The sequence below is a fragment of the Carassius auratus genome, unplaced genomic scaffold (assembly GCF_003368295.1).
Source record: "Carassius auratus strain Wakin unplaced genomic scaffold, ASM336829v1 scaf_tig00216738, whole genome shotgun sequence".
Taxonomy (NCBI): domain Eukaryota; kingdom Metazoa; phylum Chordata; class Actinopteri; order Cypriniformes; family Cyprinidae; genus Carassius; species Carassius auratus.
Window position 1 is genome coordinate 1 of NW_020528715.1, and position 27,595 is coordinate 27,595.

Sequence of the window (27,595 nt, forward strand, 5' to 3'; positions counted from 1 at the left end):
TGTTGCTTAACATCCTGTGTGTTCGAAGGCAGTGACCTGATCCTGAGCCTAAATGACTCGCTTTATATAAGATGTTAAGAGAGGTGGGGTTCACCATGCTTCTAACGAGATCATGTAATTGCCATCTTTCATAGTGTCAGGATCGATTTATATAGAGGTCGTAAAATCTGCATCCAGTCAAAGTATATCACAGGTGCATCTCCAGTGAAGGTTGTGTGTTGGTTTAGACCTGGAGCCACGATGAACACATGAATTTCATCCATGACATTTATGAGTTACCCATAGTAAAGACATGTTTTCTCTCCCATGGTCCTTTACCAGCAACCACACACTCTTACAGAAAACATGGGTGTCTGACTTATGGTCTTTGGATTGCCCGTGAGAACACACACATAAACACACTTGTTGCATAGTAGTATATATATGCAGGTGTGCTCATCAGTGATAACAACCCAGGTTTCCACTGTGCCTGGCTTTAATGAGTCCCTTTGGTAATTGAAACAAAATGAAAGACTCTTAAGGGACTGTTTGGTCAGGGAACAGCAGGCAGAACAGACATGCAGCTACTCGGCTATGTATTGGCACAAGTCACCCTGCTATTTGTGGAAATGCTGCAGTCAGGACCTCAGGTTATTTGAGCCAGACAGCACAGGGCCAGGTTACCTGCCCATAACCTTCCACTAGACACACAGAGACACTCCCTACAGCCTCGAAACTACAGTTTAAATCATTCAATGAAGACGCTTCTAACAACACCTGCTGACAACCATCCCATGAGGGTAAGTCTGCTGTCGCTGAAAAGCAGGAATTAATATAACATAATACTAATGATAGACTGTCACTGATGTAAAAGACATACATGCATTCTTCCTGACAGTGTTCCACCTGGTCTGAGTTAGCAATGGCCATCAACAACATAGAGTTTCTCTTGTGCTTCTGATCATATGAGTATCTGACAACAGTAATGATGTCTTAAAAACAAACAAAACAGTCAATTCCAGCATTTGATCATCTACAAAGAGATTCATTTACCAGGTCATTCCATAAGGATCTCATATGAGCCTCTTTTTTATTACTTAATTGTTTTCTTTGATATGTTTGTCAGTAATGAACTAATATCTTCTTTAATTATGATCTAAATATGCCAACCCTGTAAATATATTTTTGTATAGTAAACAAATCCTAATTTAAAAAAATAGATACCAGTATTTATTCATTCAAATACCAGCAGTGTGTACAATTCTCTTGTTTCAAGTGTGTAATTTTAAGAGTGTAATTTCAATTTACAATACTTGTAATAAACGTCAAATTAAATTGGAAAAACTGTTGGGTTTGGAGGTTGGGGTTGGTAAGTTTGTTTTTAAAGTTTTAATGTTCGTAAGTCTCTCTTATTTGATTAAATTTGAATTTTATTTTAATTGTGAAATATTATAAGAATTTTCTATTTTAAATATATATATATATATAAACAAATACATCTTTAAGGAAAATTAAAAAGAACTGCATTTATTATATATATATTATATATATATATATATATATATATATATATATATATATATATATATAATAAAGCGTATTTATTTTGATTAATGGCACACTGCAACATTTGCAACATGTATCTGGTAGAATGCATAAAATCTTATAACATTTTATAAGGTCCTATGCATTCTATCAGATTAATGTTGGAATAATGTATTGATTTATATTGTATATCAATTTACTTCTAAGTAGAACAGGCAGTCATTTTAAGAATGACCCTATTGTGTTTTAAGGGAAAATTCTTAAGAGTGAATGTTTATCATTAATCAATACTTGTTTACATCTCCCTGAGAGCTGCTATTTTTGTGATGTCGTACGTTCACATCAGTGTTAGAAGCCTATTCTTAGATCTCCAATAAGGAGGAGCTGATTGACCAAAATCTAGCTACTGTCCTGTATGAAGAGAGAGGGAAGGTGCAGCAAGCCCATCGGAAACTCTACCTGCGTTGTGCTTTGCTAGGTATTTGTCTTTGTACTGCTTTTTTTTCTTGCCAAACCAAGTACAGCTTGCCTGCTGTTCTTGCTTGGTTTTCTCCATGGCTATACAGGCCACCCGCCTAGAACAAAACAAACAAAAGAAACAAATAGATGAACATGTGGTTAGTGTGCTGCATATCTGTTAGCCTTGATGATAACACATCTTGAGTACTGTATCTTCTGTCCCTTCAACCTCAGCAGCAGCCAATCACAGTCTTCTGGTTTTCAACATACAAACAAAAGAAATGACTGAAGTGGTGATTCTGCTCTAGGAAAGAACCTAACTCACCACTCCTGAAGTTCAGGTGAGGGAATCAGTCCTGCTGTGCCATTCTTGGTGTTTTCCAGTTTTCCTTGCCACCAATTATGGTCATCTTTGTTGATAATCTGAATTATGTCACCCACTCTGAAGCGAATCCCTGCCCTCTTTACAGGGGATGAGGTCATCCTTCACCGGATCATACTCGAACTGCGCCCGTACATAGATCTGAGAAAAGACATAAGTCGAAGTCAGAAAAACCCTACAGTGGGACAGACACAGCACAGGAAAGGAAAGTCAGGGTACAAGAGGAGGTTAAGGTGCAACTGGAGGTCAAGGTACAAGTGGAGATCAGTTTCAGTTGAGATGATAGGCATGCTTGGCTAAAGCTGCAGGGAATGAAACTGAGCATGCTGGCAAACTGATGATGCATGTAAGTATGTATGAGAGTGAGTTACGAGTCCTTGCTGGACATTTAGTGCAGTTGAGTACTGAACTGCAGGCTGAGGGTAGAGTGGTGTGTGACTCCTGGATTAAAAATAAATGACACTGAACTGACTGAAAGGGGCCTTTAAGTACAAAGACTGCAAAAATCGAGCTTAATGTTATATTTTCACACTGGTGATGTAATTGTTTCTGAGTCCTTGCTACATTTGGACTTGCATGGTTACACAACAGTTTTTCAGGGAAGTAGATTGGGCTTTATTCTTTAAAATCTTACCTTTATGGAAAATTTATCCTTGATTGGAGGTCTGGAGATCTAGGGCATGAGAGTATTACAAACATCATGCAATATCATGGCACTGTGGCAGCATTAATACGGAACTGTTATTGGGGTTGGTGAGATGAAGAATGCAGCTATACAAGCTAACGTTCCAAAAAGTTATGGGTTGACAAAATGGAACAAAGCAGGGTGGAGATATCAGTCATATATATATATATATCACTCTGTTCTCATCACTAGGAACATAGCAGATCATTTCCAGCACTCAGTGATGCACTTCAGCCAACACAGATGGACACGTGCTGGCAGATGGCGCCCTCTGCTGATTGTATGTCTCCCTTTCTACTTCTCATCCTATTAGGACACAATGCTTAAAGGCAAGGACTAGAGATTAGAAGAACAAATTGTGATGGGCTTTCTGATTCCACATGTTCTCATCTTTTTTGATTTGCAGGGTAATCTCGATGGGATGTCAGAGGAAACACACACCACTCTGTAGCCCAGGGCAAGAAGAAAAGCATGAGACTGTATGGGGTTAGGATAAGACAGACACACCAATCTAACATGTCCCTTTTTATCTAAGATAAAAGTTAACAGGGTCTGAATAATAATTGCCTTGGAGTTGATATGATTTGTAAAAAGTTGGTTCAAATGGGTATTTTTAAGAAAACTAATTGTCTTTTTCATATATTTAGTGTTATCTATTGTTTGTGAGGATGCTCATCAGAACAAAGATTTGAACTTAAATATGAATAAAACATTTAATTAATAAAATAATTTATTTAATAAACATTTATTTTTAAATGGAATAAAGGTAAAATGCAGTAAAAGTAGTTACATTTAATTCAAATTTCAAAGCATATTCTTGATATTTTCTCAACTGGTTCAACGCATAGAATAACCAATCTGTAAAAATAAAAATTAATATTAAAATGATAATCTCCCTAAAATTTATGTAAGCTTTAAAAAGCTTTAAAGCATAAATAACAACAAACCCAGTCTGTCTGTAGAGCAGCTAATGGTGAATGGCGTTAGTACAAAAACTGATAGAGGAAGCAGGATGTTAATAGCGGTGAATCACTATGTTCATTCAATCTCAAGCACAAAAGCAGTGTGGGAAAGCGTTAGTCAGTAGAGGGTGCTAAGACTGATGGATGCTCTATTCACCTGGCGTCCTTTTGGCTGGATGGTTGACGGCAAGTCCTGTAAAGCAAAGCCCAGCAGTGAAAGAGAGACTGACCATTTACAGAGGAGAGACAGGACTCATGAAACAATTAAATAACAATTAATAACGATAACAATGAAGAGAAATATACATTCAACAAAACATAACATAAAAATCGGGTTAAAACAACTGGGAGCAATGCTAACTTCACAAGGGAGAACCACAAAAGTTACTTCATTCTGTGTGTATACATGTGTTAAAAGAGAAGAATGGCTGTCGAGGGTAAATCTCAGAACAGTAACACACAAGAAAGCAAGGAGCAAGCAAGCAGCTTCAGCACCACACTCCATTCAAGCATGTTCATGAGGTGGAGACTAACCCCCTCTATGAAGAACACCAAGTGGGTCCCACTGGGTCGATAGCAGGGGTGGGCGATACTAACAAACGTCATTTCAAATTTTGGACGGTCAAAATATGTATTTACAGAGTTTATTTAAATTTTACTGGAAAAAGAATTATGCAAACTATAATTATTATCAAACTAGAATTATATTAAGTATAAAAGCAGGAAAAGGCAACAAAAGCAGCTCACTGTACATTTACTTTTTTGTAAGAATATTTCAATTATATAATTAATAAATATTTATTAATTATTATTGTGTGTTACAGTACTTACCATAATTGTATGTTTATATTAAATCTGAATATTTTAATAAATATTTTTAATAAATACTTATTTTATTAAAACATTTTTTTTCTGCTTCGAATATTTATAAGAATATATCCATATATCTAAATAAATAAATTCCACTTACCAAAACTTTTTGCAGACTAAACTAGTAGGAGAGTTTGACAGCATAAAAGTAACTAAAAGGGACAGGGTTAAGCGAAGTCCCATTCTCAACCACATAGTACTAAACACATTAGTCAAAACTGATATTATTTGATTTTTTTATACTGATTTATCATGTCAACTTTATCGCCCACCCCTAGTTCAAATGCAGTGCTAATGGAGATCTTACTGCATTTTGTTAAAAGTATGCAGGCGTTTTATTTATGCTAGGAATCCTTTGCATGCCTCCACTGAGTTTCATTGTGCTTGCTGTCAGCCACAATACATCACTGCTAACACAAAGGAATTAAAAAGTATAATAGTAGATCCCATGTCCACTGCACAGTGTTCCTGGGACCACATACTGTATTCAGAGTGAGAGAGCTACAGCAGCACAAAGCACACCAATTTGTGAACTGAGATAACGGAAACTATGTTCAATGGATGTTAGCCGCTGTCTTGTTTAGTCTTTGCATTTGTGTTTATTAAGACAAACTTGAAAAACAAAACCATAAAACTGGACATTACACAAACCTAATAACATTCAGTGCAAATTAAGAGGGTATGACTGCAAGAACTGGGTAAAATAATCACAAACAACATTAGGAGATTGTTGGGGAGGGAAGCTGGTTGTTATTTGAAGTTGCCTGGGATCCTTACCAAGATAGAACTGTTAATGCTGGAATGGCCATTAGCAGGGGACTGTCTGGAGGTGGAGGGGGATTCTTTCTGTAATAAGATATAAAGGTCAGCGAAACAGCAGAGCAAACTAACACTAGCCAACACTGCGGTGCGAAATCGGGGACATCATGTAAGGAAACCAAAAGATTTGCTTGAGATTAAAGTTATTAAATAGACATTTTAAAAGCATGGTAATGTTACAGATACCAAAACAAAAATGTTTTGATCACCAGACTGCATTGTAGCTTCCCACCAGAAGGGGGAGCCAACGGAATGTACACATTTTCCTTTCCTTGAGAGATTTACTGCTTGAAGGAATTCCACATGAAATCTGACCACTTTAATTTCAACATCCTCTCACTCATGTGATATGGCAGGGGACTGTTATGAAAAATTGATTTCTGTAACCAGCATGGTACAGACTCGCTTTTAAATTGCTAATAATGCTGCAACACTGTCTGTGAACATTCTCACATTGTACATCTAGACTTCCCTCAACACAGGTGATATGTAAGCTAGGCTTCCGATATCTTGGTTGTGAAATTGGTGTGCAGTAGTGACTGAGCCAGGCCTTTAGGTCTGGCAGGGTGGAGGCTTTTGGGGAGAAAAGCATTAACACGCAGCCATCAGGCAGGCAGTTAGTCACACAAGAATCCACGGCAATCAACCCCACCACAAAAGGCCATGACAGGCCGGGGAGGCAAACCACAGCACTGCAGAGAGAGGACACTGGCAGAGACAGAGCGGAGGACAGTGCAAAGGCCATGAAGTCCATTACCTCACAGGACGATTGCTGTGTACGGTAGCTTGGGACAATCTTAAAGGTGATGCTGCCTCTCATTTCCCGCTGTCAACAGAAAAACAAAAGGAAAATTATTACAAATAATTTTAACTGGATCATGTCTATGTATCCTCATATAGCTCTATTTATTTCAAAGAATAATGGAAAAAGTAGACAATAAAACACAAATGGGAACAGAATGGAAAAAGTAGCCTGTTAATCTGCACTGTGATAAATGTCTGTGGCCACATTTAAAATGAAATCAATGGTTATTTTAGAGGAGTCTTTTTTTTTATTTTATTTAACTGTAATCAGGTAGCTGCTCTGTAATGCTTATGTCTCTCACATTACACCCATACACTTTACAGTTGGTACAGGTAGTGCACTTTACTGGCTGTGGCCTGTAATTCTGGACATTTTGCTGGATACCTCAATGAAAGTCTAAAAATCATAATTCAAACAGCTTGAAGGTGATTAAATAACTTCTGAGCTGAAAATACACAAGTTCCTACTCACAAGCATCTTCTGAAGCTGCTCCACCGTTTGGTTTGCTACACTTATGCCGTTGATCTCCCGGATCTCATCTCCAACATGCAAAGTTCCTTTTTTGTTACAAAAAAAACAACATTTTAAATGTATTAAAACATCTCACTAGTCTTACAAACTTCATAAATTAAAAACTTGACAACATTAACTGCACAAGGTTTAAAATAGGTTTTCCTGCTTGCATAACATGTAGGAGATAGTTGCGTGTGTGTGGCATGTGGGTAAAGGCTTGGGTAAAGGAGATTTTGCAATTTGACCATCACGGGGTGACAGCAAAAGCCCTCAATCCTGCCACATGTGAATATGGGTCGAGGGGTTTGTGAAGATTAATGGGTTGGATCTCTTTCCTATTAACTCATCATATGTTTATGGAGATGTACAGGAAAGATGGAAGGCTAGTGGATCTCAGTATAGCAGTGTTGGGTGAAGTTTTGAAGAAAAAAACATCTGGTGCATGTACCTTGTCTGTGGATCATTCCTCCATGCATTATTCTTGCCACGATGCAATGGTTCAAGTCGTTCATTTTCAACGTGATACCCTGTAACAGTGCCCACAAACTTGTTTAAAACCACAGTGGTGAGAATGAAGCTTTCAGGAAGTTTGACTGACAAGTGGATATAAAATGTAACCACTGTGAGAGCTTAATCAACACCATCGTCAGATCAGGTGTGCCAAGTGTGACTGACAACACAGGATATTCGATGTGCAGAGCTTGCATCTGCACACTTTGAAGGTGGACCACTAGAAACTGTTGTAATATTGTTGCTATGCAGTCTTTAGGCTTATATATGTGTGTGTACATGTACAGGAAATGTGTGAACTCATACCATCGGTTCATCTGTGTTTTTCTGGAACTGAACCAGGCGCACTCGTGTAACATTCTCTATGTCCATGTCTCCGTTTGTGCTCTCAGGTGAGTCTCCGTTGAGATATGGTGATGTCGGGGGTGGGGTGACCCTCAGTGCCTCGTCACTGTATACCTCATGTGCCACAACATCATGAGTCTGAAGTAAGGCCTGAAAAAAAGAGTGATTAAGAGTGAGATACAAGCACACAATTAAAAAAAAACATTACACTTATCACCTTAGCAATCACAGAACAATGATTAAGTAACCAATCAAGGCTGTGCAAATACTGCCCACTTATGCTGCGGTGCTCTGGGAGGAGTTGGGGGTTTGGTGCCTTGCTCAAGGTCACCTCAGTCGTGGTATTGCCGGCCTGAGACTCAAACCCACAACCTTAGGGTTAGGAGTCAAACTCTTTAACCATGTTGAAAACAGTTGTGGTGCTTAATATCTTAATTAACGCATAATGCATTATAAAAAAAAACCATATACTACGGGGGCCGTTGAATGCTTGAATCTGATTGGCTGATGAACGTTCGGAGGTGTGCGATTATTTTCTGGGAAACACAGGGCGAACACAGTTCCAGGAAGCTCTCTTGACCACATTACAGATCCATATCACTTCACATAGTAAACTGTACACAGTTTGCACAAAAAGGTGTTGTCAGCAATTGTATCACTTAGCCTATATAGTGTAACAACTTAAAGGCTACACATGACATTTCTCACTAGTGATGAGACAGCTAATTCACATAAGCTCTCTCTCTTTCTCTCTGTGTCTCTGTCTCTCTCACTCTCTTTCTAATAACTTAATTAATAATTGCATTAGAATGCCATCAAAGCTATAAAGAGGCATTGGATGAGATGCGGAAGAAATATCCCTACTCACAATAGCGATTCAAGTACAAAAACCGGATGAATCCCTTTAAATATATCATTTGATCGATGTCTTGAGGTGTGGTAACTGTAGTATAAGCGGAATAATTGACTCCGGGCCGGTAAATTATTAGAAGAATAATGCACACCAATGGCCCACCGTCAATTATTCCTTACTTATAATATGTTGTATCGTCTCAATAATATTCATAAGAACAGTTTTAATATATTATGTTTACTTATTTGTGGTTATAGCTTTTAAGAGTATGATGATTTATAACACAATGAACACGTTGCATCCACTTTTACAATGGATTATATTTCTCATAGTTATAATGTATTATAAGTCTCATATCTTGCCATTTTTCTTATGCTACTTACAGAAGTCAAAGACCACTTATAAGTAGTAATAATAATAACAACTTTTTTTTCCCCTCTCAAACAGCCATACGATCAGACATCAGATCAGATGAATGTGCAATATGACACATTTGCTTTGAACTATTTGTATTGTAATAAAAGGAAACTCAAATAACACTCAACATCTAACCACACACAAGCTGTAGTAAGATACTGTGCAGATCCCGCTCCCTAAGGTCACTAAAAGCTGGACTTTTGGTTGTACCTAGGATAGCAAAGTCCACTAAAGGAGGTAGAGCTTTTTCAACATCTCTTTGGCCAAGCATTCAAATAATGCAAAGTAATCGACTTCAGTAACATTAGGTTATTTTTTTTTCTTCAGCTCATCTCATACTAATACTGTATCTTGTGTGCAATTATGAGAGTGTGCGAAAAGCATCAAGGGCAATGTTATGCTGGATTTTAACAGCTAGTACCTGCTGGTACCTCCCTCCTCTCCGTCTCCCCCCACTCTTGACCTGACACTCAGAGTTAGTGAGGCTGACATCACCCCAGTCTTGTTTTCTAATGCATGAGCTCCTTTTTAACCCCTTCCCTCTTTATCTCTCTCAGTTCTGTTGTAAATCCCCAGTTCAAGTGGAAGTAAAAATCATGTAAAAAAGCCCCCAAATAAGTCCCTTACATTATGGATCATGCCAGAGGCAATTCATTTCACTCACTTCCATGCAACATTTGGCTCCGGATTTTCCTATTTTTAATCTTACGAATGATTCTCGTCCTCACTATCACCTCTTTATTTGAAAGATCAAGGTTTTCACTCCTCGTTATACAACCCTATGAAAATAAAATACCAAATAAAGTGTGGAAACTTTAATCAACTAAGCCTCCAGATGAACCTTACTGACAAACAGTCAGTTCAGAGCGAAGGGCAAACTTTCTGCTTCATCTGTCATGAGGTTGTGTGTCCCACTGATAAGAACACAGAAATAATGCTCTCAATACAGATGACTAACAAACATCTCATTGATTACAGAAGAGGATTACAGAAAAGCAAAGCAAAGTCTGAGATGGTGAAACAATGAGATGCAGACAACGTCCTGAATAAACAGATCCAATACATAAAGCCTCATAAAGAAGTACAAGTCCTTGAATTAAGCTCTCCAAGATAGTTTTGCTGACAGACATTTTATCAAGCTTGAAGTTTATTTTATTTTATTTATTTATTTATTTATTTTTTAATTAGAATGTCATTACTGTCATTTTTAGTCAGTTTATTATGTTGTTGCTGAATGAAAGAATAAAAAAAACACACACTTTGAATGTTAGTGTATTTCCAACAGTATACTAAAAGTTAGGGTGGGAATCAATAAGATGGTGAAAAGTGGGTAATTCGTACCTCAATGTAACCAGAGTTAAAGTAAAACAAATGACTAAACTGGCTGTTGGCTACTATTTTATCAAAAAGCCAACACGAGTGATGCCAGCATAAAAAAGATGTTTCAGAGGAAAAAAACAAGGTATAACATTTTGATTAAATATTACAAGGAATGACATTAACAAATTAATTACATTAAGAAAGTAAATAGGGTTTACTAAGAGCTTAACAACAGAACTAGCACTGTGCTGCTGAGACTCACCATGAAATGGGGCTGAGTTAGAATCCGTCTCAGTTCTTTAGCGTCTGCATTCTCCGGGTAGCATGAAATCTCCTCCAGTACCTACAGACAGACAGTCATCAGGCTTTTCCTCAGGCTGTCATCTCTACAGTGTTTAATTCTTGATGTAAGTAAAGATGTTGCTTTTTAATCTCGTACACTGCAACACGACTTTGAGCTGGACTGCTGAGACCCCACACATCATATATCAGAAGACACACACACACGCGCAAACATTTCTGGCCTGACCCTTAGACCCCATGTGACCAATCAGCACTGCTGTCTGGGCTCATTTGGCCCTTTCATTGGCGGGGTGGGACGGGTCAGGTGGGAGGGGGTGATTTGGCACAGTACTGCAGATATGTCACAACTCCCCGCTGAATGCTGCTGAGCGCCGGATCCTGGACGTCTTTTGGACCACACTAATCATCTCTAATGAGCTCTAATCAATGGTCAAACCCTCACTGCCAGTCAAAATCACTAAATGTAAAGCTCAGACATTAACAAGAATCCTAGGAATTTCCGCATGTTCTAAAAAAAGTGGTAAAAAATAAAATAAGTGGACATAAGATTGGAAAAATGTCTGCAGCTTACATATTCCAGATGTTTCAAAGCCGTGCTCGACTCGTCTTCGGTGGAGGTCTTAGCATGAGAGACACACACAGGAAAGTTTTACAACAATTGATACATGTAGTCTGTGTAAGCAGCAGCAGAGTCGAAGGCTGAGTTTTTAGAGTTAGACACTATGCCACCTCCGCAAGTTTCAGTCTCTCGGGGAAAAGAGTGAGAGGTGATGGGTTAGTTTCCACCCCGCTGGCTCTAAGCAATACAAAGAGGATAATCCTTAAGCATTTCACCATTGCCAGTGATCACAAGCAAGAGGCCAAGGAGGGTTATTTGAGAGCACAGCTCTTTAATCACCAGCAGGCCTGAGTTTCTTTTTGATGTGCAATACTAAAGGAAATGGTTGAGCTTTATAGGTTGTGTGACTTGTGGCTGAGACAGACTTGTTTTGGAGGGGTCAGGGCCAAGAGGACCACTGAGGGAGTTTGAGACCAGAAGCAAGTATCGAGGCTAGTTTGAATCAAACTATTTTTAACTTAAAGTATGCAGATGGTTTGAACTATTCAAAATGACATTACTTTCACCTCTTTATGGGCACATTTGTTCACTCAAGCGTATCTGAAGCACCAAGTTAGGATTTGTTGACGCAACTGCTATAAAATAAGTCATTATCCGTTTTGATTCACTAACTTTAAGTAAATGTGAAACAACAACTTCAAGAATAAATTGACCGACTTGTGGAGGATTAATCTCTTCTTGAAACTGCAGTTTAATATCGCTTTTCAAATCGTGATGGAAGGAAAGTGAATGCAAGCTTGCAGATTGAGGAGAGGTGGGATTTACACAGACTATATGGAGAAATCTGACATGCGTAACCAGAGAACATGGTGTTGGTTCTACCAGAAGTTCGAGTTTTTTTTTTTTATAAATAAGGTCCTCATATTTAAAAAAATATATATATATTTAAAAATACATGAATCGTTTAGATTGCTACATCAGAAATTCTAGATCAATGTCTTTTAAATCTTTAGAGCCAGCAAGGAATTTTGTTGAAATGCTTGTAAAGTTACTGGAAATTAGGATTAATAAAAAGTTTGTGCCTATATTTTCATGTATTGTTAAAGACAAAACAGAAACATTAGCATACTTCATATTCACTGTCTATTTGTGTTATTAGTGAGAATTTGAATTGGTCTCTGTGCAAATGAGAGAGAGAGAGATAGAGAGAGAGAGAGGGAGAGAGAAAGAGGAAAATGATTCAGCCAACATTGAGGCAGACAGACAGTCACGCATTAAATAACAGAACGATAAGCTCACCAAGCTAAATGCATTTTCTCTCAAAAAATGTACATTCATGTAACTTGAGGTGTCGTGTCAGTCTGTGCTCTCAATGATAATCTGCCACACTTGCGTATGAAAGGCGATAAAAGAGCTTTGTCCAACACCACACAGTTATAGTTATTCTATATTTTTTCTAATCTACTCAGTAGGTGAAAGCAAACAAACACATTCACTGTTAATGTGGCTTCCTAACTGCAGCTGGTTGAAATGCATTCTAATTTACCAGGAAGAAAACAGGCATGTGTTCACACAAGCAACTGACCACCAGGGATCTGTAAATGTCACGTAAACCATACACTGAGCTTAAAATTCATAGAGGCACTGAGTACAAAACAGACCTCTGTTAAACTTTACACAATTACTAATAATTGTTTTTTTAAATTAAAATTCTACAAAACAAAAAAAGATTTGAGAAGAGATGGTATTGAGTAAAAAAAAAAAAAGACAAACTAATGACCATAAATAAATACCTCAAAGTAAAATGACTACAAGTGATTTACTATTTGAAATTTGTATATCTGTAAAATACTTTGTCTAAAATTTACAAAGCAAAACATAATGTGTTTGTTTTTTTGTGCATGTAATTAGCTTTCAGACATGACAATTTAGTGCAGTTCCTGTTTTACAGACGATTAAATCTTAAAAAAATTGTGTGCACTAAACTACAGTCACAAAGCAGAAGTGAAAAACCAATGCAGTGAGGAAATTTTGTTTCTAGAAAAGCAAAGGAGTACGACATGCAGTGAGTCTTTTCTGAACATCCTGAAAAGGTGTATTCAAATGCAAACATAGACTAGACAGAATAGTAGTTAAAAATAACAACATACACAAAACATTCCATTCATCATATTTAAGTATTTAAAATGTCATTTCTGAATTAACACATCACATACATAAGTAAAGACAAACCTTCTAAACATGGTTCCATTCAGTTTTGAGTCACATCAACATACTTTAGTTTTTTTAAAAAGAGATTACATAAAATATTCTAAAGTAAGCATAAAAACAAGTATTCCAGGTAGAGGTTATTTTTTTAAATCAGTGTTTAAGTCGAACATTACAATGAAGTTCAGTTAAACTTGTGCTAGGAACTTCTTTGGCCCTCATCATTTTATAACTACAAAGGCATCTTTCTGTAACTGTAGCCTGCACTCACCTCTTTGGCTCTCTGAACCGCGTCACTTGCAGGATTCCTGATTTGTGGTGAAGACTTGGTGTTTATCTTGTCGTACAGCTGAAAAAAAAAAGGGAGAATAGATAAATGAACAATCACAAGATTTCTGTGCTCTATTAAAAACACTGCAGCAGGCAAAGATAGACCAGGATCTTTAGAAATTCATCATTGCTAAATACAAAACTAAACATTATAACCAATGTTTAATAATAGGCCATTATGTTGGGTAATACAGTATGTTCTGCTTCTTGAGTAAAGGATAATTTTTTTCAACCACAAACATTAACATTGCACTAACAGTGTTCTTTTGTTTAGAGCTAATGTATAGACATCACAACTGAACAGGTAGGTTATAGTTTCTCCTGCAAAACGTTTATCATAAAAGGCATGCATAATTAAATACATTTCATTCAGTGATGAGGAATACAGTTCTCAACTGTTTTAATCAACTCATTAACAAATGTTTTCCAGTTTTCTGCAGGTGCTTTCTTCTCAACGTCATTCAGCTGTACCGTTTTATTTGAATATAAATGATCTTGCAAACCACATCCCTAATATGTGGTTCTTCAGAAGACGAAACATACCATATTCACACATCTATAAAATATGCATGGTGCACTATTTGTGAGTGTGGCACACAGGGTATCAGTTCTTCACATATATTAATCTGCATTTCATAACATGTCACAAACAGAACAGAAATTTCATGGTAACATGAAGCGAAAAATTGCTACACCTCCCAGCAACAAGGAACACGCTTTCTAAAGAACGTGTCTGGCTAAGAAAATACCCAAGGTTACTCACCACATCCAAAGAAAAAACTAAGTTAAACTCCAGACAAAGTTGGTCCTGATAGGATCTCAACCCCTCTGTCCTGTTTCATGAAGGTAGAGTTACACGCAGTGCTTGAATGGAGAGGATGGCAAAGTCTGGAGCAGCTCTTCTGATAGACAGATACTGCTGGAGCCGCAACAGTAAAAATGCATCTAGGCTGACAATAGGTTACATTGTTTCCCTCCCTATTCAGGATAGGAGTTGAGTTCTCAATGGGACAACGTGCATTCACAGCCTCCTGGTGATAATCTTACCCATAGAGCACTGGGATAAGGGGCGTGCTCTCCTCTCGGCTTTCCTCTGGCCTGTGGCTATGGAGACAAGCCCTATCATCCACACTGAATTGTACCGAGCTGTACGCCTCTCTATAGAGGCCTTGGTACACACACGCACAAACATAGAGAAAGTGGGGAGAATCCACAGCTGCACTTATTCACACAGACAAAAAACGCTTAACGCCATAATACAGAAAGACTCATGCGATGTGTGACACGCATTGAAAGATGCAATGAATGAACATAGAACAATGATCTATACAATGTCTATTGAGCTCTCAAATAAACAAAAAACAAAACAAAAAAGATGCCACTAAAAAATGCATAAATAAAAAATCAGCTGTGGTACTAAGAAAACATTTAGCTATGGCTAAATACGGCAAGTTAGCTAAGGCTAATTACTTCAAGTACATTAGTCAACATTTGAAGTGGATCAAATCCTTTCTTCAAAGTTGTCCTAAAACTTAAAACCAAAATGCGTTCTTTATTTGTGATTATGCAAACTATTTTGATCCACTTCAAATGTTGATTAATACAGATATATGTAGCGTAGAGGGTTTTTTTGTTTGGGTCTGCTGTTGGCGTATAAAATCTGCATTACTACTGGTGTGCAATTACACACAAAACGCTCCTAAAGGTCAAGAAACCAAATCCAACCTGCATAGACAGGACATTGCATGACTAAAATTATGTTTAATAGTTTATAAAATGTGAAATGATGTATGAATGATGATGAGTGAATTCAGGCTTCACAACATTATAATGTACAGTGTGATAAATTTATAATCAGTTTGAGATTTGCATTTTAACAGTGTTAACAGAGTTCATGTTTTTTATTAAATTTTATGTTTTCAAATATTAACTTGTATATTAATTTTAGCATTAGGGCAAAGGTTATATAAATGTAAAAAAAAAAAAAAAAAATTCACACAACAACTCTTTTAAATCTAGCTAATCTAGAAACCTGTGTAACTTGATACCCCCAGAAATTGCGTAAAAGCCAGTCAATCAGATTGGAACAGTAGTTTCAGTGAACTTATTGCCTTTTCCATGTGCAATACGCATCAGAATGTCTGTGAATGGTCCAAGGCTGAGACTGGGTTGTTGCCCATTTATCAAAAGCAGAATATAAAGAAGAAAAATTCTTATACAACATATTCTTCTGACAAGTTCGAAGTCAGATAATCAAAGCAAGATTTAACAGCATCTTAACACATCAGATTCTGAGGTTTAAAAGGGTTGTGAACTGAGAAATCTAAATTCCCTTGACATGTAAGAGCGGGTCATTGTACTATAAAAACATCTCATTACCTTCTTGTTAGTCTAAAATTTCTTATGTTAAAGCCAATCTGCCAAAACGACAGGATGTGGATTGTGCCACTTTATGACGTAATAGTGTGGCTAAATAGCGCATCCGCAGAAGAGTATGAAGTAGCTGTTTAGCCCTGTACATCAATTTGTGCATGTATTGTAAATAGTTTAAAATAAAGGACACTAAAGATGACTCTGAAGACCAGAAGCTGTGCAGTGTCAAGTTGTGGAAGAACAGTCTTTGCATTGCCTTCCTTCTGAACCCAGTGCAGGGAAAGAGTGGATAAACTTAATTTCAAAGAAGATCCAGACCACCTCAGTAAGAACTTGGTCCTCTGTTCGCTTCATTTTACAGCAGATTAGTTTACAAACAAGTCATAATTTGATTTTCAAAAAGATTGAAACTAAAAGACAATGGATCTGACAGTAATGTCCGCAACACACATATAACTTACTATCACTACTGCTTTGTCTGTTAAACAGATCGTTTGCTATGCTCTTAGTATTTATGTGGCTTTAACCTAAATCACAGCAGCGTCCGTCTGTGAAGGATGTAGGCTGTCAAACAAACACAACCGTTAGCCAATCACAGCAGTGGGTGTTTACTTCCGAGTCTACAATCTGCCACACCGATTCAAACAGAGCGTTCTGATGAGGGGGATTAAAAACAGGACAGAAAATAGCTTTTTACTTCTAAATTATGTTTTGGATTTAAAAATCTTGATAAGATTATAAGATGTTAACCTCAGAGAACAGTACAAAATAAGAAAAAGGCAGTTAATGAGCCCTTTAATGAAGGACGAATTGTCTGGTTATGTATAAGGTGTTCCTGTGGCCCTGTGGTAGAACACTGCGTTAACAGCGAAAAAGGTTGTGGGTTCCATTCCCAGGGAACACAAATACTGATAAATAAAAAACTATATATATGTATAGTAAGTCGCTTTAGATAAAAACGTCTGATAAATGTAAATGTGAGTGTGTCTGTATACAGCCTCTTACATCAAGCAATGTGTGCAGGTGATGGTCCTGGAAGACGCTGTGTAGAAAGTCCAGGTCTTTCTCACTGCAGTCCGTCAGCGCATGGATTTCCTCCAAACTGTCTAGCACTTGTGACACAGCCCCTTTACAAGTAAACACAGACACAAATGACCATACACTGTGACCTTTAAATACTCAGGAAAAGCATTCACTTGATTTGAAAGAGGCAGGCAAACACTAAAGTCTGTACGGGGACAGAGGGTGACACCTACTTTCTGCTGCTAGTAGTCCTGCAGGGTGGCCAGCAAAGAAACAAGCAACAAGCATAATTTAACAAAACAGAGATGATTGTGATGGGAATAGAGATATAATTCAACCACACTCTTAAAACAATCAGAGAAGTTTGTGCAGATCTACTCACAAATTATATTTCAAGTACACTATCAAAAACAGGTACAAAACTGTGACTGGGGCGGTACCCTGTCATATGGCACTTTAAGGTACTAGTATGTAGCAGTTAGGGGTAAATAAGGTACAAAGATGTTTCTTTTAGCTTTTGGGTACCACCCCAGTGACAGCTTTGTACCTTTTTTCTGAAAGTGTATATCTTAAAGGATAAAGTAGGGGAACTTTTTAAAAAAAATTGTGATTCATTAAATGCTTTTTAGCAGAGGTGGGGACAAGTCACACATGGTAAAGTCCAAGCAAGCCTCAAGTCGTCGAGTCCTGATAAGTTTCAAGTCAAGTCAAGTCAGTACTAAAATAAATAGAGGTAAATTTTGTTCAATAGATATTTATTTTTGCACAGAAAATATGAACTTGTATACAATTATTATGTATCTTATTCATTATACATTTGCTATATATGAATCATACGCATATCTGTGCTACATTAATATCTGATATATAATACAATTAAATTGTGTTGTTTACACAATCCAGTCGTCTAATTCAATTTAATTGAAACAGTCTAAAATGTGTTGCATTTACAGAAAATAAGGTTTGCCAAGACAATGGCACTAAGCTGTGAACGATAGTGTCCGGTTTGCGAACGAATCATTCGATTGAACCAGTTCACCAAATCGAACTGAATCGTTTGAAACGGTTTGCAGTACGCATTAATCCACAACTGACATAAGCTGTTAACTTTTTTTAATGTGGCTGACACTCCCTCTGAGTTCAAACAAACCAATATCCCGGAGTAATTAATTTACTCAAACAGTACACTGACTGAACTGCTGTGAAGAGAGAACTGAAGATGAACACCGAGCCGAGCCAGATAACGAACGAACGATTGACTCATTCTCAAGTCAAGATCCAGTTGCATCGGTTTTTGGATCACCAGTATACTGAACCGAGAACTGTTTCCTTCGGACGAGTCCAGCATTAAAATTCAGCTCATGCCACTGTTATAGCTAAATTCCCCAAAACATCTATTTATGAGACGTATCAGTAATGATAATGGTCACATTTCTAATAAGTAATAAAACATATGCAACCAAGGCCAAATTATGACAAACATAAAAGATTAATTCATTAACGTACATTAGTAATCATTATAGATCTTAATGAAACTAACTATAAAGAGATTACTTTAATATTACCTTTCTTTGTGGTTCTTGAAATGTCAAATGAAATTAGATGCTGTCGTGTTGGATATTCTTGCTTTGCATAATTTGCATCTGGGAAATCTTTTTTTATCGGAACTGTCCACTTCAAAAGTCCTATTTGTGGAGCTCGACTAATGTCTACCATGTTTGACGCGGTTTGAATTTTGCAGCGTTAAAGAAACAGACGCTGATTAGAGGTGCTGATGTCACAATATATATATATTTTTTTTATTGTTAATTTTATTGCTGATTGTTTATTGTACATCCAAGTCATTGTCAAGTAACTTGTTCTCATGTCAAAGTCAAGTCAAGTCATTTTCATACTTTAATCAAGCAAGTTGCAAGTCCTGAAAATTGAGACTCGAGTCAGATTCGAGTCAAGTCATGTGACTCGAGCCCCCCACCTCTGCTGTTTAGTGTTGTGGGGAAAAAAGAATGTTACCACAGATGTTAAGAGAAATAAACAGGAAACGTGAACCAGATTTTAAACCAAACCATTGATGGTTTGTTTGAGAGTATGTGCAATGTACAGGTCTATTTAAACAAGACACACACAAATGTCCTCTGCGATAGCTGCTCAAAAATAAACCATTCTTTCACTTTTTAAGAAAAACAGAATGGTGGTTGCCTATGCAGAGCTCCCCAGCATGATAAGAGGGTGTTGTGGGTAGCTGTCAGGGCATTGATAAGCAGTTCCTAGGGCATCTGCTCAGTGCTTCAAGTCAAAAGAGCCCACACTTAATTTTAATGATGTTCTCACTTATTTTACTCTCTCATTGCAATTGTATGTGCTTTTTTGTCTATTTCTTGGCCTGCAGTGAGATGAAATATTGAGACCAGTTTTTTTTTTTTTTATCCCTAAATTGAGGGCTTTACTGACTGTGATGCTACTCTTAGCATGCTACTAACAAGCTTTATCTTTTTCTCTGTCAGAAAGATAACATCAAAGTAACCAAAACACTGTCATAAAAGCATCTCTTCAGGAAGACGGAGTGGATGGCAGCTGATCTCTGCTCCTCGCTGTAGTACCTGATGAAGTAGGGTCCTCAGAGAAGTCAGCCAGTTCCTCAGGAGGGTCGCCATAGAAAGAGTTGAACTTGTGACTAGAGACTGCGGCAAGCACTGCACCCTGTCAAACCATAGATATTGATCATCTAATGTGCTTTAATTTCCTGTGGCTGCCCTAATTTTTGTTTATGCGGTCCTTAGTTTACACGGCAGAACATTCACATGAATCGTGCATGAGAGTAGCTGCTAAAGCAATATGCAGAGACTGTAAAGAGCTGATGCCTCACTTTGAGTTTCCTCCTGGCATTGAACTTCCTCAGCTGCTCGACTGTCTCAGGAAGGTGGATCTTGTAGGCATAGCGGTCTCTCTCCTGAAATTAAATGCACACTCAAATGGTGCTAATTCATCTCATTAAGGAATTACATCTCAAGTCCATACAATTCTCAAAGCTGGTTTAAATGATAACAGTAATATAAATAATAATAATAATAATAATAATACTTGCTTCAAAATGAAATGTTTGTAATCATTTTATTTCGCAATCAGATTAATGCATGAACAATGTTTCTTGAATGCTGTTGATACCTTGAGCCAGGGGTGGTTGAGAGCTTCATATACTGTGATCCTCTCTGCAGGGTCCAGCATCAGCATACGGCGCACCAGGTCTTTGGCACTCTCTGAGATTTGGCCCCACTGCCGAGGATTCATCTGTACAGCAAACGCATCATAAACGGACAAACCCAGTTCTTCTGATAGCACTCTTCCAACAAAATGATTCTGGCACCAGCACCGATGCCCAGAACCTGTCAACGCTTCCATTGACAATGATGACACTTAGTATTAAGGACTTAAAAAACCAACAATCTTAGCTGTCATTCTCTGTGCAAGTTAGAGAACTGGAACCAACCAAGTTGTTTTGAATAGTTTAAGTGGTGAGATTATAATCTGATGCTAGTAGTTCCTGTTTCGAGATCAGGTAAGTGTTCAGTAAATTTTTCGCGCCCTAAAATGTCTTTATTCAGTTTAGACAAATGAAAAGGAGCCAAATAGGACACCGGCTCTGATGCACTGGTGAGAAAGGGATCGACCAAATGCTGAAAAATTAGTTTTTGAAAGTGATTTGTGTGTATTAAATTGCTGTTTTATCTCAGACCTTACACAAATCAGTAAATGTTGCCGCATTCACCTCACTTTGGATAGTCCTTGAGGATAGTCCCAGCATGTCTTTATTTGATATTAACAGACTTTGCTATAAAACTTCTACCTTATATTTTCCTTTTATGATTGCTTCAAACAGACGCTCTCGGGTGCCATAGAAGGGCAGGCAGCCACTCAGGAGGATAAACAGGATGACTCCGCATCCCCAAACATCCACAGGTTTCCCATAGGGTTCTCTTTTCACCACTTCAGGGGCCATGAAGTGTGGAGTGCCCACCCGGCCTGCAACACAGACGACGTGAGCATCCACTCAAATACATACAAAAGAGCTGTCACTGATAAAAGGTTTGAACAATTAAGCACAAGAGAGTTCATAAATCAGACCAAAGTCATTGCCTGAATGATTTAAAATTCATGACTCATTTTGTGAAGTGATACAGAGTGACAGTTATGTCCAACGCATAAAAAAGGAACTGTATGCATAATTAGATTTTGTGATATAAATGAAACATTATGCTGAACAGTTTCAGTTCTTCAAGCCAAAACAAATGAAAATACGTAATTTCCTATATAAAGTCTGTGCTTCAATAACATGCTTTTACTACATACGCAACTTGTTGCCTAGAAGTTTCTGTATGCATGCACTAAAGCCCTTAGCATGCAGTGCAGACGCACAGGAAATGTCCATGTTTTACAGGTTTAACCTATAACAGGGGTTTTTCCAAGTACCTCCAGCCACTAATCCGGACTCTCCCAGCTGTATAGCCACACCAAAGCCACCAAGTTTCACCGGAGCAGAATTTTCCTTTGATGCCAGCAACACACAATGTGGCTGCAAAAAACAAAAATACAAAGACATGTTACTGTGCTGCACAGACCACACTATAATTTAAAATAGAAGTCAAGAAAAAAGAAACATAAACATACATATGTGTGTGTGTTTAAACAACATTAAACCTTATAATGAGAGAACATGACTGATGTTCAGTTATCAAAGCTCAACAAGTGGAGTGTCATCCATGAGTGAAACATAAAAAAAAAAAAAAAAGATTTTAAATATTTATATAAAATGATTGTATTAATTGTTCAACAGCCCTCCTCAGTCTGTTTGGGTAATCACGTAAAGTAAGGAGGAGTTAAAATTTGGTTTTGAGGCATGCACTCCCCCCTTTAAAAGCGCCTGCACACTTTGTTTTAATGCTTGCTGATGCACAGCTGTGCTTTGAGCCACGCAAGAGTTTAGAGGAACTAAAAAAGGAAGCGCTTAAAAAGGAAGCTTACAAAGAGAGATCTGAATTGAGATTAGACAGAAACATTCAAAAGGAAACACAGATAAGTTCTCTAATGGACAGAATTCACAAGGTAAGTCACTCTCCAGTTACCTATAGTGTACACTCTGTTGCATTTCATCACATTCTTTTGAAAATACTATAATGACATCTGTCTTTTTTTTCTTCTTCTATGGTTTATACACATGCAAAAACAAAAAACTATACTCAATTTCTCCCCATCACATAGACAACCACCATGTCTAATATTACCGAGAGAAAATGTATAACGGACAACAGCAGCTTGCAGGCCCCGCTGGCTTTTTTCTATGCACTCTTCTTCGTGTTCGGGTTGTCTGGGAACCTGCTGGCTCTCTGGGTGTTTCTGCGAGTACATCCGAAGAAAAACTCAGTTCGCATCTTCCTCATTAACCTGGCTCTGGCTGACTTGCTCCTCGTGATCTGCCTGCCTTTCCGAGTGGTTTACCATTCCAACAATGACCAGTGGGTGCTGCCGCCATTACTGTGCAGGGTGGTGGGCATTATCTTTTACGTGAACATGTACATTAGTATAGTCTTACTGGGCCTCATTAGCGTAGATCGCTATCTGAAGTTCCAGAGGTTGTCCTGTAGGAAGGTGTTCCTGCACAGCCGATGGAGCGTGCTTCTCTGCAGTGTCATCTGGGCTGTGGCGTCCGTTTGTGGCACTTGCCTATTTTTTTTTAATCCAGGGGGTGATAATTCAACCCAGTGCTTCCAATACAAAACACTGCATGAATACAAATGGAAAGCCTATTTCAACTTTGCCATCGTGGGTATGTTTTGGCTGATCTACATTGCGTTGGTAATCTCCTATGCAAAGATTGGAATGAACCTCCTAACAACCTCCAAAAACAAACCGAATTTCCCAAATGCTGCCAAGTACAACAAAACAGCATGGAAGTCCTTCTTTGTGCTTTTCCTCTTCACTATATGTTTTGTGCCCTACCACTTGGCAAGGATTTTCTATATAATGTCACAGATAGCAAAAGACCCCCGTTGCGATTCGATACGTGCGTTGGATAAAACCAATGAAGTAGTTCTGCTACTGTCTGCTTTTAATAGCTGTCTGGATCCAGTCATGTATTTTTTGTTCTGTAGTTCTATTCGCAAAGTGTTGCTGAAGTTCATCTGTAACAGCTTCTGTCAGCAAAATGTCAAAGGACTGATCAGTTCTATTGACACTCCACAAGAGCTGCCAAATGCCAGTGCAGTTGTGCCTATGACAAACGCTCAGGATGTCAAACTATAAAAAACAACAGATAAAGTGATGCTATAAATGTTCTGAAAACATATAAGTCATCTATAAATGTACAGCAAATATTTTTTATTTTGCAAGAATGTGAATGTTTACATGTGCACGGAATTCATCAGAAACACTACCTTTTTAGATAAAAGTTACATTGCATTTAAAAAAATGATCATGTAAAAATAATTAACATGCCCTTCAACATTATTTTTCTGCATCATGAACTAACAAAAAACAAGATTTTTAAAGCATTTATTAATCTAGGTTAATTAAATAATTATAACACATAAAACATTAGTTTATAAGTATGTTCACTGTTATTTTATGTTTATTACATATAAACTCATTTGAATTTATACCTCTTGAAATGTGTTCCTGTAGCTCAATTGGTAGAGCATTGAGTTATCAAGCGCAAGGTTGTGGGTTCGATTCCACGAGAAAACATGATAGGTAAAAATGTTTAGCCTGAATGCACTGTAAGTCACTTTGGATAAAAGCGTCTGCTAAATGCATGAATTTCAATTTATAATTTAATTAAAATTTTGAATGTTACAAAATGTATTACTATATTTTTAAAAAACTATCACTAACCAATATTAATGAATGGAGTTAAAGATTTGTTTACTGTTCGTTTATGACATTTAAGGCATCAAATAATGTTAGCAAACTGAAGCTTACTGTAAAGGGTTAGTTAACAACAATCCATTTAATCTATGGTGTCGTAGCTGTTTGGATTGCTTCTATACATAATATAGCAAATAAAATGAGCATGTAATTTAATCATGATATGTTGTGTTTCAAGAGTACGTGTTTATGATCAGTGTAGTCTTTTCTAAGAACAAACACATATGCTATGTGCTGCAACATTGGCTGGGATCATTTGTAATGAACTACATCCACTGTAAATACTGTGTAAATATAGAAGGACCCTATTAAACTTATACAAGAACTTTAACAGCAATTCAACTGATACAATGTCATACACACAGACACCATACCATGAGAAAATCAAATGGGTTTAACAAGGAGAAAGAGCAGCACAGGGCTTTGGGTGCCCCCTAGTGGTAAAACACCTCATTCACATGAGCAGGGTACAATAAAAGAGAAAGTGAGAGTGAGAGAGAGAGAGTGAGAGAGAGAGGGAGAGGGAGGGTGGGGGCTCTACTTATAAGTGGCTTAATATTAAATGGAAAAAGCACAAGTGATCATTTAAAATGCTTACTCACTGAATAACATTAAATGCATACACAAAGATTAATATTTTTATGTCAGTTTTATTATAGCTGTATATTAATTAATTAATTATTAGTTCATTAATTATGCAAAATTGATTGAAAGGAAACAAATGCCTGAGTCTGGTGCAAACTGTGCCACTGAAATTAATGTTTTCAGGATGTGGTAAGAAGTGAAGATGCACTGTTCCTATGTGAAGCACACGCCCCACCCACAAACAGCTCACACAGGCAAGTTTCTGCAAGTCAAACGTCATGAACATGACTTTCAGAAGACGACGAGTAAAGGAACCAGCATCATGTCTGTGCAAGGGGACTTCACAAATCATTCCACGGAAATCAATATTACAGGCGGTAATCAAAGGTACACTGATTTGCATCTTACATTTTTTTACTGGAGGTCAAGACTCCAATCTTGAAAATAATAATGATAATTTTTGTTCTGCAGCATATGCTTTATTATCATGTGGATTGGTAGGTTAGCTTGTGTGTTTCCAGCCAATATCATTTTTTGGTATTGACCAGTAAGAGTAAAAACCTTACAGTACATTTAAAACAATTATTGAAGTGTTTAAAATTCAATGGCTGACGTTTCTTGTATTGATAAAGGAGGACTAAAACAATTGACATCTGTTTCTATATCGGCCAGCTGCTTCAGAGATGAGGAGGGAGGAATCAGTTTCTTACTCTTCTCTCCAAAACAGTGGTTTGATAATGTTCAGGTCACTTTTAGCACTTTTAGAAGTGTTTGATTAGTTTGACCAACTGCACTCTTTAATGGGTTCAAGCTGAATATTGGGGTTTGCTGTGGTAGTTCTGTGTCATTTGAATACACTCCTTTATTAGTGCTTGATGTCTATCATTCACTTTTAGTTTATATCCACTATTCTTTTTTTGCTGATTCAATCTTGCCATGCTTTGTGTCCACATCATAATCATAGAGGCTATTATTCTTAATACACCATACTATCAGGCTGTTAAGGTTACATCAGTTTTGATAAAGATTCTTTGATGAACGTCCAAAATAACAGCATTTATTTGAAACAGAAATGTTCTTTAAAACTATAAATGTCTTTACTGTCATTTACTTCAATTTACTGCATATTTGCTTCATAAAAGTCTTTTTTTCTTCTTACCCGAAATATTTTTTTGAATTAAGTATGTTTTACAATAATATTAATAAGCAAAAACTGGTTTTAACATTGTGAAGACAGAAGTAATAAAGAAAGAAATGTTTCTTGAGCACCAAATCAGCATCTTAGAATGATTTCTGAAGGATCATGTGATGCTAAGGACTGGAGTAATGACTGCTAAAAAATTCAGCTTTTTATTTAATTTTTTTAAGAGCTGTTAAAGTAAAAAAAAATCATGATACTTTTAACAAGTTAAAAATAACAATAATGCATCATCTTTTTTGACCACCTTTGGCTAGCATTACACTTGACTATATGAACATGCCATCAAGCATGATAAGAAAAAAAAAAAGGAAAAAAAAGAGAAGTTAAATAGGTACTCTCTCTGATCATGTGTGGCATCCGGCGCGCGCACACACACACACAGAGAGAAAGCTCCATCAGACAGCCACCAGTAAACACACTGAGAACTTCTGTAGGTTGAATACGAATTAATTTACATATAATTTATAGTTAATGCACATACAATTTAGTTTATGTGAAGTAGGGCTGCAACAACTAATCGATAAAATCGTTAAATCTCATTATCAATTAGTCAGGTCTGCCCACACTGCACGTACAACTGCAGCCGGTCGCATCAAATTACAGCACTGAATAATGCATTTCTCTGGACAAAATGCATCTACAAATATTGGAAGAATTAGAATGAGCTCCTGCAGGAAAAGTAATGGATCCAAGCTGCCCAAAACATGATAAATCTTTATTTTAAGCTTCAAGCTGATGCATAAGCATAATGGCTTCCCTGTCAGGTGCTTTTACAGATATGTGTGTGTCCTTGGCGTAAAACAGTTAACAGTCATAACCTTATCTGTAAATGTCACAAATTCACGCAAGCCTTTTTGCATAAAGGTGTAACGCCCCTTTCCAGAAACGCTAGCTTCATCTTTCAAAATAAATGTGAAGACTGTTAATAATGTCCTTTGTTTAACCATGAGTTCAAGCCCAAAAGAGGAACAGGGTCACGTGACAGAAACAGTGATGAAGCTCCTATGTGTTTGCAGTACATAAGCCACGGTCGGTTAAGACAGTTGACTCCACTGTATGACCCTCTCTCTCTCTCTCTCACACAGACACACACACACACACACGTACGTGTGCAAACACACATCCGCATTTGAACAGTCAGTAGCAAATACTTAAACTTAAAACAAAATATACTTACAGTAGCTGATTCAGAAGCACCAGATTATCGTTGCAAAGTCAGAATTATCTCCTCTCCCAGATTCAACGGTTTGTCCATAAAATGCGTTGCTGTTCTGTTGTAAGTAATCTTAAAGATTCCTAAATGCATCTACTTTCAGAAGGCCAAATAAAGTGCTTCTGCTTTCACCCTAGAGATACACAGCATCTCCCTGACATGGCTGCTTCAGCACTAACTGCGGTTACTGAAACCATGCCTTCTTTCTTTGCGTGAACATTTGGGTGGCATTACACACATTTTTCCACATAGTGATGTAGATATGTGGGGGCGTGTTTAAACAAGGCGTTTGACTTTGATAAAGAATATCTCTTTGGATCTGAGTCTTTGCAACTTTACAGATCTTCTTCATGCACCAAGAGCTTCTAACACTCCAAAGAGAAAGGAAATCCTGAAATCCCCTTTAAATCTTTACTGA

The 27,595-nt window shown here is 37.4% G+C and overlaps 2 pseudogenes; one reads left to right on the forward strand and one right to left on the reverse strand.

Moving 5' to 3' along the window:
* Positions 1–1,927: 1,927 nt before the first annotated feature.
* Positions 1,928–27,595, reverse strand: part of LOC113098919 (peripheral plasma membrane protein CASK-like) — a 67,363-nt pseudogene continuing 41,695 nt past the window's right edge.
* Positions 22,238–23,584, forward strand: LOC113098918 (probable G-protein coupled receptor 34; annotated as a pseudogene).